The 16,482-nt window shown below is 33.2% G+C and overlaps 1 pseudogene; it reads left to right on the forward strand.

Annotated features, from left to right (window-relative positions):
• Positions 1–16,482, forward strand: part of LOC143387437 (zinc finger protein 280D-like) — a 94,930-nt pseudogene that overhangs the window by 48,920 nt on the left and 29,528 nt on the right.

The following is a 16,482-nucleotide window of genomic DNA, read 5'->3' on the forward strand; positions in this document are numbered from 1 at the left end:
AGGTTGTCAAACTGAGTCTCAGTATCTGACTGTTTTTTGGTTCATTCTTTGTCAGATGGGTCTTCCCAGGTTGGCTACTTGCTTTCTCAAAGGTATTAAGGGAGAATCCTTAGCAAAATGTCATTAGAGTCTGAATTAATGTAATTACTAATAGAAAATCATGTTTATCCTATTACTTTTGCTGTATTCTACTGGTTCGAAGCAAGTCAGAGGTCCAATACAAAGGGAGGGAATCACACAGGATATGATTAACAGGAGGTGGGATGTGGTGGCCACTTTAGTATATATCTGCCAGGCACGGTTCTTTTATTTTGGGTAGTTGGCAATCACTTCCTCAAAATTGAACACAGTGTACCTGCCATCTCAAGGAAAATGACTCAATTGGAGATAAAATAATTCTCAATTGGAGAATTATTTTAATTAGTTATTGTTGATTAGTGGATTGCCTGCTCTCTGAAATTGTGATAATTAACCAGAGTTTTCTTCTAGAAAAGTGTTTAACAGCATTAACTTTATTATACTTATGTTAAAAGAACTATTTTAGAAAATGAAATTTTCAATTCTTAAAGTGCATATATTTAGAAAAAATATTTAAATTGAAGTAAAATTTTGCTTAGTTATAGTTCAGTATGGCATTATTGATTTTTTTAAACTACATTCTAAGGCTCAAATATCCATATCTCTCTTTTTGGTACTAAATTCTAGATGTTATTTGTGTTACAGTAATAACTTATTTCTATAACTTCTTAACAGTCCTGTGTCAATTGGAAAGTTAGTAACAAAGCAAAATTCTTAAACTTGATCAGCCCTCAATTTATAAACAAAATACTTCAAATTTTGTTATAAAATAATATGTATTTTGTGAGGAAAGTTTAGAAAAGAGAGAAGAATATATCCAGATCATGTTGTATATGTCAATATGTATTTCACTTCTTACTAAACATTCCACTTGGATCATATCATTGATTATTTCTCAAAATCTTGATGTTAATGACTGCATGATTATCCATCAATTTATTTTACCACTCCTCTATTATTAGATATATAGGTTTTAATGTTTCTGCTATTATAAATAATTTTCCATTACACTTTCATTTCCTTATCATGATGAATCCTTGAATGTAGAATAATTTAATCATGTGAACCTTATTTTAAAGGCTTTGGTAACTACTGCTAACATTTTTATGCAGATAATACCAAAATATAATCTCTACTTTGCCAGTAGTGAATGTTTCATCATTTTTTAAAAAATTTATTTATTTTTTTAGTTTTTAGGTGGATATAATATTTTTATTTTTTATTTTTATGTGGTGTTGGGGATGGAACCTAGCGCCCCATGCATGCCAGGCGAGCACGCTACTGCTTGAGCCACATCCCCAGTCATCATTTTCAAACTTTAACTTAATTCAAACTATCATTAGTCTTTTTAATTAAATTATTTATTTATTCTAATTAGTTATACACAATGGCAGAATGCAGTTGATTTCATATTACACATATAGAGCACAATTTTTCAAGTCACTGATTGTGCACAAAGTATTTTCACACCATTCATGTCTTCATACATATACTTAGGGTAATGATGTCTAACTCATTCCACATCATCCCTACGCCCTTGCTCCCTTTCTTCCCCTCCCTCCCACTGCTTAAGAAAACCATATATCAATAAGACATAACAGTTCTATCATTAGTCTTACAAGAAAAAAATAATTCAAACAGTTCCTATATTTCTCTTACCCATTTTCCCCCAATGTTAACTTTTTATCACAGGCAATTAATATGAACTAAACCTCAGAACTTATTAGAATTTCACCAGTTTTTTCATTAATGTTTCTTTTCTTTCCAGGATCCTATTCATGATCTCACCTTGTAGTTTATTCTTAGTCTTATGTTTTCTGCAGTTATTAATTCTTTTTTTGATCTTGATACTCTTAAGAGTAGCTGCTAATTATATATTTTGCAGTATTGAAGAATGCCAATACAGTAAACACTATTATTTGCATTTCTTTGACTAGTATGTTGGAAAAAAAAGGTATTTTGAATATATTGGCCATTGCATTTTAGTTTGAATTATCTCAGTTTATGTCCTTTGCCCATTTTTTTTCCTAAAAGTAGCTGTCTTTTTTTCCAGTTTGATTTTTAAGCATTGTTAATCTTAAAACTTGCTTGCTATATATTACAACATGTAGAGTGGTCTGGCTTACTCTCAACAATGATTGTCTTTTATGAAAATGGCATTGGAGCATAATATTGTGGTGTGTGTTTTGTGTATGTGTCAGTATTTTTAATATACAATGCTATTTGAATATTCCTAAATTTATTGACCACAATTCTCATAATTATTTATAATAAATATATGTGTATATTTTCACATAAATGTATTTATTACTGTATATTTGACCACAGCATAGTTCATCTCATACTTTTTACTTCTCTTTTCTTGAGATCTTCCTGCTAGTTTGAACCACCCTTTCTCCTCATGGAAGGGCTGAAATTTCCTTTGAGGCTCTGGTCTCTAGGAGCAGGGCTGCTGACCCAGATCACTTCTGTAAATAACTTCTATTCTGTTCCCTGTCTGCTTGGCATTCTTACTTATTCAGCCTACTGGCCAGGTTGCTTTTATATTTGCCTTATTAAAGGACAGGTTGGCCTACCACAGCTTTCTGTGGGATGATAGGAAGAGTGAGGGGACCAGTCTTTTCTGATTTATAACATTCTCCAAGAAACATGGTTCCAAAGTTCATATTGTCTGATATATTCGTCCTTAATGTTTCTGTTTGTTTGTATTGATATTTTGAAAGCAGGATTTAAAAAAATATATTTTTTTAGTTGTACATGGATGCAGTATCTTTATTTTGTTTATTTACTTTTATGTGGTGCTGAGGCTCAAACCCAGTGCCTCACATGTGGGAGGCAAGTGCTTTACCACTGAGCCACACCCCAGACACCAGGATGCAGAATTTTTTAGAGGCACAAGAACTTTTAACTTTTATAACCATGTTAATATGTTTTATACTTGTCTCCTTGTTTAGCCCAAGATTTTGCCCAGTTCTATTATTTGCTTTTTGATGGTGATACAGCATTTTTAGAATCCCTCTCAGAGTGTATCACTGTTATTAATGTAAAATGGATTTACTTTTCTTTTATATTGAAAATGTTGGACTATAATTTTTCCTTCAAATTAATTGGCTAGTCAGGAATAAACCAGCTCTCTTAGCTTGCTTTCAAAGTTTTAGTAAATTATAATTTTGGCAAATTAGAAATCATCTTTGTGTTTTTAAGCTTATTAATAATTGAGGCATCAAAGGTTATTCTTATAATATTGGCATATAATTAATTTGCATTTATAAATTTTATGAAAAATAATTATAACTATAATAAATAAATGTAATATTCTTTCTCTGAAATATTTTAACAGGATTACATAATGAGCTCATCACAAGTTGTATCTAATAATTCTTCAGAATTACTATTTGACTTGGCCCAGGAGACAGGATTATCACATTACCAAGGGGGACCAACACTTTCTATAGCAGGTTGGTATTAGTACTTTTTCCAAAAAGTTATAAAAGAAAAACTTGATGAATTTGCTTATGGAATTAACTTTCTATTTTGAAGCTCAAATCCTCTTGTGAAGTCTTTCATATATTGTAACATGGAGTTGTGCTAATAGTTTTTGAATGCCTTTTTGGGTAACTTTATATAAAATCTTGGCTAAACTTCTTTGAACTCATTCTCACTTGGAGCCAAACTTAACACCTTAAAGTAATTTATATGAATTATAGAGGTCCTCATATGCCCTAAATATTCTATTTTAAAAATTAGTTTCTATGACCAGTTAGGGGAAAAAGTGTTTGTTATTATTGATTTCTTCATTAGGTTAGTGTCACTCTAGTCCAATAAATGGTCTCAATATGATAGTAAAACATGATTTTAAAGTGTTAGTGTAAGGTAACCACATTAAAGAAATGATTTGTACATAGTAAGTACTCAATAAATGCTATTTGAAAAAGTAATGAAATTTACCTATTGAAGAAGATTTTAAGTTCATTGAGGGCATAACAAAATTCTTCATTAATCAAAATACATTTGTATAGTATAAATTTTGTCTTATTGAAAATTTTCTGTAATCAAAGTACTTAATCTTTATGTACTGGCAATTTATATGTGTTTCAAATATTTGATGAAGTAGAGATGTATATGATTTTTTTGGAGTTTTTAGGTTGTTTACTAAACAGATCAGTGTGAAGAATCTACCAAACTCAACTTCTGTCCATTCTTTTTCCATAGTAATAATGCTTAATATTTTTTCTTTTTTGTGTGTGTGGTATAGAGGATTTGAATCTAGGGCATTACATGTGCTAAGCAAGCATTCTACCACTGATCTAGAACTTTATTAAAAATATTTTTACTTGAGACTAGCTGTTGTTGAGTTGCCCTCAAACTTTCAATCCTCTTACCTCAGCCTCATGAGTCATTGTGATTTTAGATGTACACCACTGTTTTTCTTTTCCACAATATTTGATACTCACTTCTCTTGGTGTCACTACATACCTAGTAAACTTCTAGTTAATAAAGTAGGTAAGACCCAAAGAGAAATGGGGATGTATTTGTGCTAAATCTGGTTTTACAAACGCATGGACTTTTATTCATAGAAGATATGAATTCTTGAAACTTCTTAAAAGTAAGGATTATGACACCTATTCTCTAGCCAGGTTTTCTGATATAAAGAATGAAACTTTAGTCTGAGCAGTAAATAAGGTAATTTGAAAGAAGTAAGTTTGAACCTCTAATCTGGAGAATGTTTAGTCAGTTTACCTCTTTCCACTTTTGTTTTCTGATATTATTCAAAGTAGAGGTACTTATTTTTCTTATATTATGCATTCATTCACCATACCTGAATCAGCCATTTGGAGATTTACTTAAATTCTTTTTTAAAAAATATTTTTTTAGTTGTAGGTGGACACACAGTATCTATTTCATTTTTATGTAGTGCTGAGGATTGAACCCAATGCCTCACGCATGCTAGGTGAGCAGTCTACCACTGAGCCACAACCTCAGCCCTTTATTTTAATTTTTAATATAGTTTATTCCAGGCTTTTTTTAATTTTAAAATTTGTTTTAATTAGCTATACATGACAGAAGAATGCATTTATGCACTTTGTTATACATAGTGGGATATAATTTCTCATTTTTCTTAGTGTACATATTGTAGAAACATATATCTCATGCAATCACATATACATAAAGTAATAATGTCTGTTTCATTCTATGATTCTTCCTATCCCCACATCACCTTCCCTCCTCTCCCCTCCCTTCACTTCCCTCTACCTAATTTAAGGTAATGCTATTCTTCTCTAGTGCCTCCCATCTTATTGTGAATTAGCATCCAGGTATTGGAGAAAGCATTTGGCCTTTGATTTTTCGGGGTTGGCTTATTTCTCTTAGCATGATATTCTCCAACTCCATCCATTTACTGGCAAATGCCATAATTTCATTCTTCTTTAAAGCTGAGTAATAATCCATTATATATATATATATATATATATATATATATATATATATATATATATATCACATTTTCTTTACCCATTCATCTATTGAAGAACACCTAGATTAGTTCCATACTTTAGCTATTGTGAATTGAGCTTCTATAAACATTGACATGGCTGCATTACTCTAATATGCAGATTTTAAGTCCTTTGGGTATAAACTGAGGAGTGGGATAACTGGGTCAAATGGTGGTTCCCTTCCAAGTTTTCTGAAGAATCTCCATACTGCTTTCCATCGTGGTTGTACCAATTTTCAGTCCCACCAACAATATTTGAGTATACCTTTTTCCCCACATCCTCGTCAACATTTATTGTTGCCGTATTCTTGATGATTGCCATTCTATTCAGGGCTTTTCTGATGGCCAAATAAGATAAGTAAATTTAAAAATGCATTTAAAAGGTTTAAATGACATGACAGCAGTTATGTATGATAAATATTAATAATTATATGTACTATGATGTTCAGTAACACACGGTAGAAATTATGAGGGTTCAGAGAAGACTGAATTTGAGTTTGAGTATAGGATTTATACTGGCAGAGATAGAATTTCTTAAAAGTAGGGAATAGCACAGCCTAATAGAACGGAGATAAGTTAAAGAATCAGAAGTTCAATCAAATGCAAGTGACTTTTTTTAACATTGAGATTTCTTCTGTTAAATTCCTCCATTAAAGCAATCTATTTCTACTATTTAGCCTGTTGTAAAATCAACTGATTCATTTGAAATGCTAGCACTTAGTGGTTTTTCAGGTAACCTAAACCTCTCACAAGAATGCTAAAGGGATCTCATGGAATCTGTCTTATGGACCTGCAGTTTGTAATAGAGTGCTTCATTAGTGGGAGATCATTTTTATGTTATCTCAAAGGATGTAAGAAAGAAGCTAACTACTATAATACTTTTTTTATGGCATATTTGCTCTTACTATTATATCTGTTGGAATAATTTTTCCCCCTAAAATAAAGATGGGAAATATTTAGTTAGTAATGATAGTAGCTTTCACTTTCTACTGAGTGCTTTTTATGTACCAAATATTTTCTTGGGATATTTTAAGTATATTATCTTTTTCTTAAATAGCTCTATAAAATAAGGCATTATAACTTATTTTACAAAAAAGGAAGCTTAAACTCAGAAAAATTAATTAAATAAGCTTAAGAGTGCATAACTAGAGACTGACGTCGTAGTCTGGATTTGAACTTATCTTGTCTGACTTAAAAGCCAAGAATATTTGTAGTTTATTCACTGCTTTTACTTTTAGTGTATAGTTGGCATTATTAAAATGTGATGTACAGTTTTAGAATCCATTTTTACAAAGCCCATTGTGTATTGTTTTCTAAAAGGACTTTGCCTGGCTTGGTTATAGTCTAAATATCCCCATTTTTCTTAGTAATGCTCTAAATAGGTCTAAATTCTTTATCCTTAAGGCAATGGTTTTTAAATGGAAGAGGTTTTTTTTAATGAAATCCCTGTACAAACAAAATTTTATGTGAATATCAAATAAATAAAATGGAAAAGTGTTTTTTTGTCAGACATGCCCAATATATTCCCTAAAATGACCCCATTAAATTCTGGGGAACATAGTATGAAAATCCTTATACTAACTCCCTGCATTATGTGCCCTTTCATATGAATGAGTAAAATATTATTCAAACTTAGTTGTTTCCACTTTGTACATGGCAATAAGTGGTTAAAATCACCTAAAGCTGTCAGTAGACCACTCTTCAGTTTGTTAGGTGAGAAAAGAGCTAACATTGCAGTAGACATTTTAAGTTGCAAAATAAAAAAGCATATGAGGGTATCAATTTTTGGAACAAAAAAAAGTTATTGTCAGATTTTCTTTCTTTTTTTTTAACAAATTCTAACACATTTAAGTATCCAAAAGTAATTTACTTCTGGGAACTTGGTTCAGTGTTTTCTGCTTTAAAATTTTTGGTCTGGCTTCTTTTATAATAGCAGTTTATGTATTTCTGTTTGAAGCCACATTTAGAATTTCTTGCATAGAAAGGTTATTTAACAAATTATCTTAATTCTTGGAGTTTATAATAAATGTTTATACTATTTCTGTATATGCCCTGAGTTTGGATCACTTAATTTTTGTTGTTATTTGTGTGATATGGTAATTAATTATATTATCTGTAAATTAACTCCAAAGTATTTGTACTTAGTTATGAGTAGTATTCTAGATGTTCTAAAATATTTTTTCCACTGTTTAAATCATTGTAGGTGTGAATGAAAGTTCATTTTTATCAAAACATCCTTCTGCTTCTGAAGTAAACAGTGCTAATCCAAAAAAGCCTAAGCCCTGTGAGGTTGTTTCTGGAACAAATTCTCCAGCTGAATTCCCTTCAGTTAAACCTCCTTCACTGACATCTTCCCAGGCTATGCCATCAAAAGGTAAATATGAAATCTGACATTCTATACTATAAAAATTACTATAGTATTTATACATAAATTTTAGAAATTATTATAAATTTTGAAACTATTAGTGATTATTTAATGTTCAAAAGTGATGAGTTTTGAATCATAAATGTTCTGAATTTATTTTAGGTGCAAACACCTCATCAAATCAATCTAAAAATGGAACACCTTTTCCAAGAGCTTGTCCAAAGTGCAATATTCATTTCAATCTTTTGGATCCTTTGAAAAATCACATGAAGGTAAAACTTTCAGAATTTAATTTTTATAAAGGTTGAAGCCAGACATGGTGGCACATGATTATATTTGCAACTACTTGGGAAGATGAGGATAGAGGATTACAAGTTCAAGGCCAGTCGGGCAACATAGTGAGACTCCCCCTCTCAAAAAGGAATTTTTTGAGATTTACAGTCACTATGGTCTATCTCAATATTTAGATAAGAAATCTTCTCATAATGGAATTTCTATTTAGCTTAGATAAAAATCTGCTTTCATAGTAATTATGTAAGACTGGCATTCCTTAATCATCAGATTTAAGAAATTAAGTTCGTATATTTATAATGGATGCTTATTCTTATTTTATTTTAAAAAATCAATATTTTATTGGTCACATTGTTTTTCAAATTTAGAAAACATTTGTTTAATTTTTTAATAACTTAGAAATTTTGTTACCTTATTTTCATAATCGCCAACATGTATATGCCACATTACATATGAAAATCTGAGTTTTTACATTTTAATTTTTAAATGTCAGACATAAACTTCAAATGGTGAAGTGTTTCATATGAAATAATTGTTTTAACACACAGTTCAGAGCATAGTTTATATAATTCTCTTAAACTAGTTTGAGCATTTTATTATTTTAGGAGGCTCTGAAATTCAGATTTTAAGGAATTTTTTAGATTATATAAGAAAAAGAAGGGTTCTGTGGCAAAGAAGTAAGGAAAAGTTCTTGCTCACTATTTCAACGGTACAGATTTGTGGCTTTATTCTTGTTTTTCTATTCTATTCATAGCCTTCATGTCTGTTTTTACGTCAGTACATATCTTTGTTACTATAGCTGTGTAGTGTATTTTTAAGTCAGGTATTGTGATGGCTCCTACATTGTGCATTCTGCTGAGGATTGCTTTGACTATTCTAGGTCTTTTATGATTCCATACAAATTTTAGAATTTTTTTCAAGTTCTATGAATAATGTCATTGATATTTTCATAAGGATTGCATGGTACATGTAGATCACTTTTGGTGTTATAGCCATTTAAATTATATTCTCCTAATATGAACATGGGAAGCCTTCCCATGTTCCATTAGTTTTTTCTTCTTTTCCTCAAGTTCTTTATGTTTATACCTCTTTGAGGTCATTTTTATTATAGAAGTCTTTCACAGTTCTGGTTTTATTTATTCCTAGGTATTTTAGTTTTTGTTTTCTGAGACTACTGTGAATAGGATTGCTTTTTGATTTCTTTCTCAGTGAGTTTGATATTGGTGTCTAGAAAAGCTACTGATTTTTGTGTGTGCATTTTGTAAAATCTTACAAATCTGCTGAATTTGTCAGTTCTAAGAGTATTTTGGTGGAGTCTAGGATTTTCTGAATATAGAATTGTGTCTGTAATCAAGGGATACATTAACTTCCTCCTATCCTATCTTTATCCCTTTTATTTCTTTCTGTTGCCTGATTGGCCTGGCTAAGGTTTTAAGTACTACTATATTGAATAAGAGTGGTGGAACATGTATGAAGGCATGAATTGGTGTCAATACACTTTATATATAACCAGAGGTATGAAAAAGTGTACTCTATATGTGTAATATGAATTGCAAGGCATTCCACTGTCATTTATAAAAAAAATTGTAATGCATTTCACTGTTGTATTTATAAAAAATTATAATTGTATTGCATTCCACTGTCATATTCAATTAAAAAAAAGATTGGTGAGAATAGGTATGCTTGTCTTATTGCTGAGTTTATTTATTTATTTATTTTAGTGTTTATTTTTTAGTTGTAGCTGAACACAATACCTCTATTTTATTTATTCATTTTTACGTGGTGCTGAGGATCAAACCCAGTGCCCCGCATGCACTACGCGAGCGTTCTACTGCTGAGCCACAACTCCAGGTCCTTGTTGCTGAGTTTAGAAGGGACACTTTCAATTTTTCTGTATTCAGTATGATGTTGGCTATGATATATATCCTTTATTATGTTAAAGTATGATTGTGTTATATATATTTTATTCAGAGCATTTTATCATGAAGCATTACTGAATTTTATCAAAGGTTTTTTTCTCTTATCTATGAGATCAAGTTTTTTTATCCTCTATTAATTTTTGTATTAATGTGCTATATTACATTTATTGAAATGTGTGTGTTAAACCATCCTTGCATCCCTTTCATGAAGCCAACTTGTGGACAAGCTTTTTAATGTGCCATTGAATTTGATTTGTATTTTATTGAGGATTTTGCATTTATTTGCATTTATGTTTATCAAGGATATTAGTATATAGTTTTCTCCTTTTTGTTGTGTCATTATCAGGTCTTGGTTGCAGGGTAATTCTAGCTTGGTAAGCTGAGTTTGGAAACATTTTCTTCCTTTTTTTTCTAAATAGCTTAAGAAGCATTGCTGTTCTTTAAAAGTCCGGTAAATTTCAGCATTGAATCTGTCTAGGCGTGGGCTTTTCCTTGTTTGGAGACTTTTCTCCTGCTTCAGTCACATTGCTCATTACTGATCTAATTGGATTTTTAAAATATGTGTTCAGAATCTCCTCCATTTCTTCTAGATATTCCATTTTTTTTGGGTATGTAGTTTTCCCAGATTTTCCCGAAGGATCTTATGATTGTTGTCTTTTGTAGTATACCTTTTTCATCTCTATTTTTGTTAATTTGGGTCTTCTCTTTCTTTTGGTTAAATTTGGTAAAAGTTTTTCAATTTTATTTTTCTTTTCAAAGAAACACCTCTTTGTTTCATTTATTTTTTCTTTTCTTTTTTTGGTACCAGGGATTGAACTCATGGGCACTCAATCACTGAGCCGCATCCCTAGCCCTGTTTTGTATTTTCTTTAGAGACAGGGTCTCACTGTTGCTGAGGCTGGCTTTGAACTTGTGATGCTCCTGCCTCAGCCTCCCACGCCACTGGGGTTATAGGTGTGAGCCTCTGCACCTGGCCCCTTAGTTTATTCTTGTTTTTCAAAGACCTTGAGATTTATCTTAGGTTATTATTTGGGATCTCCTCCCCCTACCTCCCTCAATATAGCCATTCATATCTATAAACTTCCCCCAAAGTACTGTTTTCACTGTATCCCACAGGTTCAACTATATTATGTTTTCATTTTTATTTGATTCTTGGAATTTTTAAATTTCCTTCCTGATTCTTTCCATAACCTACTGTTTGTTCACCAGTGTATTTTTAGTCTCAATGTTTTGATATAATTACTGCAGTTTTTCTTGTTACAAATTTCTGGTTTCATTCCATCATGATACAATATGATACAAGTAATCATTTCAGTTTTTCTGAATTAGTTAACTCTTGCTTTATGGTCAGAAATATGATCTATTGTGTAAAAAGTTTCATGCACTGATGAAAAGAATACACGTTTTGCAGCCCTTAGATGTATATGTCTGTTAAGTTATTTGAACTATGGTATAATTCACCCCTGATGATTTTTTGGTTGATTTTATTTGGTCTGTAGGGTGAAAGTGGGAACTGCGGTTACTCATTATTAGGCCCATCTCTCCCTTTGTGTCCTGTGGTGTTTTATAAAATTGGTGCTCTTATGTTTGGTGCATATGTTTGTAATTGTTAATGTGTCTTGATGAATAATTTCCTTTATCAATATGTAATAACCTCCTTTGTTTTTTTCTGTTTTGTCATCTATGAGTATAGCTATTGCTGCTTGCTTTTGGATTTGGTTTGCTTACAGTATCATTTTCCACCCTTTCACTTTCAGTTTGTGTATGTTGTTGCCAGTGAATTTTTTAGAATGTATATTATTTGGTCTTCTTTTTTAATCTAATGAGCTAATCTGCACCTTTTAATTGAAGAATTAAGACCATTTATGTTGAGAATTCTTATTAAAAGGTGCGTGTGCACTTTTTTCTTGTTATTCTGTAATTTTTAAAATTATTTTATTTGTGCCAAAGATTGAACTCAGGGGCATTCAACCACTGAGTCATATCCCAAGCCCTGTTTGTATTTTATTAGAGACAGAGTCTCACTGATTTGCTTAGGGTCTTGGTAAGTTGCTAAACCTGACTTTGAACACACAACCCTCCTGCCTCAGGCTGCCCAGGTGCTGGGATTACAGGCATGTGCCACCATACATGGCTAAAGTTTTTTTTTCTTTTTTTTTTTTTAGAGAGAGAGAGAGAGAGAGAGAGAGAGAGAGCGAGAGAGAGAATTTTTTTATATTTATTTTTTAGTTTTTGGAGGACACACCATCTTTGTATGTGGTGCTGAGGATGGAACCCGGGCCGAACGCATTCTAGGCGAGTGTGCTACTGCTTGAGCCACATCCCCAGCCGAGGCTGAAGTTTTTTCCTAGTTGTTTTGAATGTTCTATGTTGTGTCTTGCTCTTTTATTGATCTTAGAAATTTGATGATTTTATTAATACTGTTTGGTTCTCTCCTTTTTTTTTCTTATTAGCTGTTGTAATCTCGTCTACTGAAATTTATTTTTTCCTGTGTCATTATTTTTGTGTTAGTCTTTCTTCCTCACTTCTGTGTAGAATTCCCTTATGTATATTCTATAATGCTGATTTAGTGGTCAGGAATTCCTTTAATGTATGCTTATCATGAAAGTTCTTTATTTTTCCTTTGATTTGGGAAACTTTGCTGGGTATGGTAATTGAGTTTGACATTTATTTTTTTTAGGCCTTGAAATACATCATTCCTTGCCCTTCTGGCCTTTTTGAGTTTCTTCTGAGAAATCCACTGTTACTCTAATGTCTTTGTCTTAAAATATGACTTGACCCTTCTTTTTTGCAGCTTTATAAATATTTTTTGTTAGGTACTTTTGGGAGTTTAAATATAATATGTTGTGGGTAAGCTTTTTTTTCTTTTCTTTTTTCTTTTTGTTATGTCTACTTGGGGTTTTTTTTTTGTTTTATTTTGTTTTGTTTTGATACGGGGGATTGAACTCAGAGTCACTCAACCACTGAGCCACACCCCCAGCCCAATTTTGTATTTTATTAGAGATAGGGTCTCACTGAGTTGCTTAGTGCCTTGGCAGTTGCTGATTCTGGCTTTGAACTCATGATCCTCCTATCTCAGCCTCCCAAGTTGCTGGGATTACAGGCAAGCACCATGGCGCTTGGCTATTTGGGACTCTTTATGTCTCTTTGACCTGGATATCCATGTCTTTTCCAGGATTTGGGAAGCTATCTTCTGACATTTCGCTGAATAGACTTTCTATGCCTTCAATCTGTAGCTCTTCTCCCTCATCCTTTCTGATCATACCAGTGTTTGGTTCTTTAATGGTATCCTAGAGATCTTGTATATTATGTTCATTTTTACTGATTTTTTAAAATTAGTTTCTGAATCTGATAACTCCTCAACTTTTTCTTTAAGTCTTGTTATTCTTTCTTTTGGTCTATCTAATGTTTTGGTGGGGCTTTCAAGTGAGTTTTTAAAAATCTGACTTATTGAGCTTTTCATTTCCAAGAATTCTGGATGGTTCTGTTTCAAAATCCCTGTCTATCAAATTTCTCATTCATATCCTGCATTGGTTTCCTTAATTCATTCAGCTCTTATATCCTCTTGGAATTCATTGAACTGTTTTTTAAAAAAAAAATTATTCTTTTAATTTCTCTGTCAAGTAGTTCATCTACTTTTATATCTTTGGATTACAGATTTATTAGAGATTTATAAACCTCAGGAGCTATTCTACTGCCTTGTGCTTTCATATTTCTTGTGTTTGTATGTTGAGATTTGCTCATCCACTGGGATGGATATCTTTCACTCTTTTCCACTATTTCTTGGTGAGCCCTGGGTTACTGGGTTTCTATTTAGTATTGAATTTAATTCAATTTGTACTTCCTTGTGTACTTTCCTGTGGCTTCTTTGGCTGTGGTTAAAGATTTTTACACAATATATAATATGTCAGAGCCTAAGTGATTTATTTTCTTTATAGGACTTGCAAGAGGGTAGTCTGTCTGGTATTTCAGGCAATTTTGCTATAGACAGCAATAGATATAGAGTGTACCCTCTGTGATTACTCCTATAGTGGGAATCGAAGCCCCTATCAGGTATGTGTTGGGGGTTTCCCCTGGGCTTTGTTGATCTTGGTTGTTAACTTGGAAGCAGTTCTGCTACTGGCTGTTCCAATTGTGGTGATGTCCTGGAGCCTTTATCTTTTGTTTAGACATTCAGGGCATCTCTAGTTGTTTCATGGGGAGAAACAATGGCCAGTTACAGCTCCCTCCACTGTCACACTCACCTCCAACCCTATCAGCAATATGCTGTCTGATAGGGTATGGGAATGACAGATATTGAGGCACCATATACCATACTTATGGTGCCTATAACAGTTATGCTATTTCTTCTGTTCTTGTTATAGTAGTGAGGGTTCCCAAGAGGGACTTCAGATTCACCCACCTTGCCATGCTTGCTTGGGGACAGGTTATAGTCTGTGGGCTTTTATTCCTCCTATTCCCTAAGTTGAAGTATCTGCCAAGGTTTAAGTGTGGCCCAAGCAAGGCATAATTCCCCTCAGCTGGGTTGGGAGTGTAGCTCAGTGGCAGAGCACCCAGCTGATGTGTTCAACACAATCAGACTCAATCTCAATCACTGAAATAAAAGAAGAGGAACAAAGAAGAAAGAAAAAATGAGATAGATAAATAAAGTAAAATCCAAAAACTAAAAACAGTAATACCACAACAAATGAAAAGAAAGAAGAAAAATAATATTAAATAACAAACAGTTAAATAATAAAAATAGAATTAATCAAAGGGATAAAATATAGTTGGAGAAAAGTAAAATAGAAAAGGGAGAAAGGAAGAGAAGAAAAATATTTCATATTAAAAAGAGGAGAAAAATACAGGCATGGTGGCACATGCCTGTAATACCAGTGACTTGGGAGGCAGAGGTAGGAGGACCAAGAGTTCAAAGCCAGCTTCAGCAATTTAGCAAGGCGCTAAGTAACTCAGTAAGACCTTGTCTCTAAATAAAACACAAACAAGGGCTGGGAATGTGGCCAAGGGGTCGAGTGTCCCCGAGTTCAGTCCCCAATATCAAAAAAATAAGAGGAAAAAAGGGAAATAAGCACAAAACAGCACATAAAAATAAGAACAACAACAAAAACTTAAGCCAGGTGTGGTGGTATATGCCTGTAATCCCAGTTATTCAGGAAGTTGAGGCAGGAGGATCACAGGTTCAAAGCCAGTATTGAAGAGAACCTGTCTGAAAAAATGAAAAGGGCTGGGGATGTAGTGCAGTTTTGAAAGTACCCCTGAGTTAAAAAAAAAAAAAAAGTAAAACTATGAATAAAAAAATGAAAATTTTCTTTTCCCTCGAGTGCCCAAGTGAGCAGGAAGGATAGAAACTCTTTGACTGTGCTGATCAGAGAATTTCTTTGTCTTTAGTCTGTGTGCTGCTTGGACAGAGAAAAGACTGGGGCTTACTCCTTTCTTTTGTGGTACTAGTCAGTTGACTGATGGTAGCAATTTGTGGCTTGATTCAGTTGGAATACCTCTCAGCTGCTTTGTACACCAGAATGAGCTAGTGTGGAATGCAGAGTTCCCTAGAAACAAATTCTCTCTGGAGCTATTTGTGTTATGCACTTCTAGAGCAGAGCTGATGCTGACATCATGGCATGTCAGAATGTGGAACTCCCCAAATCTTCTCTTCAGAGCTTAGTACTTGGAGGGTAGAGCTAATACTAGCTCTGTGGAGTGTCCCTGTATGCCCCCCCCTCAAGGATGGAGAGAGGATATAGAGGATATAGAGAGGATATGGAAGGGATGGTGGTGAGTTCTGCATAATCCACAGTCCATTTTTCTGGTGTTTCCAGTCCTGGCTACATGTGACTGCTCATTCCCCAGACTCTGAGAGCTGAGTCTGGCAAACTGCCAGGTTTAATGAGAAGCACCATCTGTTACTACATATGCTGATTGCTGAAGCACTAAGTAACCTCAGACAATAGGACCTTTTCTAAGATGGCTCCAAATTATAAAACTGAGAATATGCAAAGAAGTACAGGTGTCTTCTACAGAGCCAATTTAACATGCAAACTGTACTGTTGTTTGCTTAGCCTATATTTCTGCAGGAGGCTGGATCCTGTGCCAGTCATGTTTGTTGGGACTCTGTTTCTTCTCTACCTCTGGGGCATACTTCCCTGGCTCCCAGCTAATCAGAGATGAATGCCCTTACTCCACACAGAAAAGTGGAAATAGGGTTATCCATTCTGTCATCCTTGAATTAGGATCATGAAAGAAACAGTGCTTATATTTATTCTTTACAAGTCTGGCACATAGTGGGAGTTAAATAAATCTTGTTGAAAATAAGCCTGGACCTGACACAGAGGTAGCCCTCA

The sequence above is a fragment of the Callospermophilus lateralis genome, assembly GCF_048772815.1.
Source record: "Callospermophilus lateralis isolate mCalLat2 chromosome 11 unlocalized genomic scaffold, mCalLat2.hap1 SUPER_11_unloc_2, whole genome shotgun sequence".
In the NCBI taxonomy this organism is placed as follows: Eukaryota; Metazoa; Chordata; class Mammalia; order Rodentia; family Sciuridae; genus Callospermophilus; species Callospermophilus lateralis.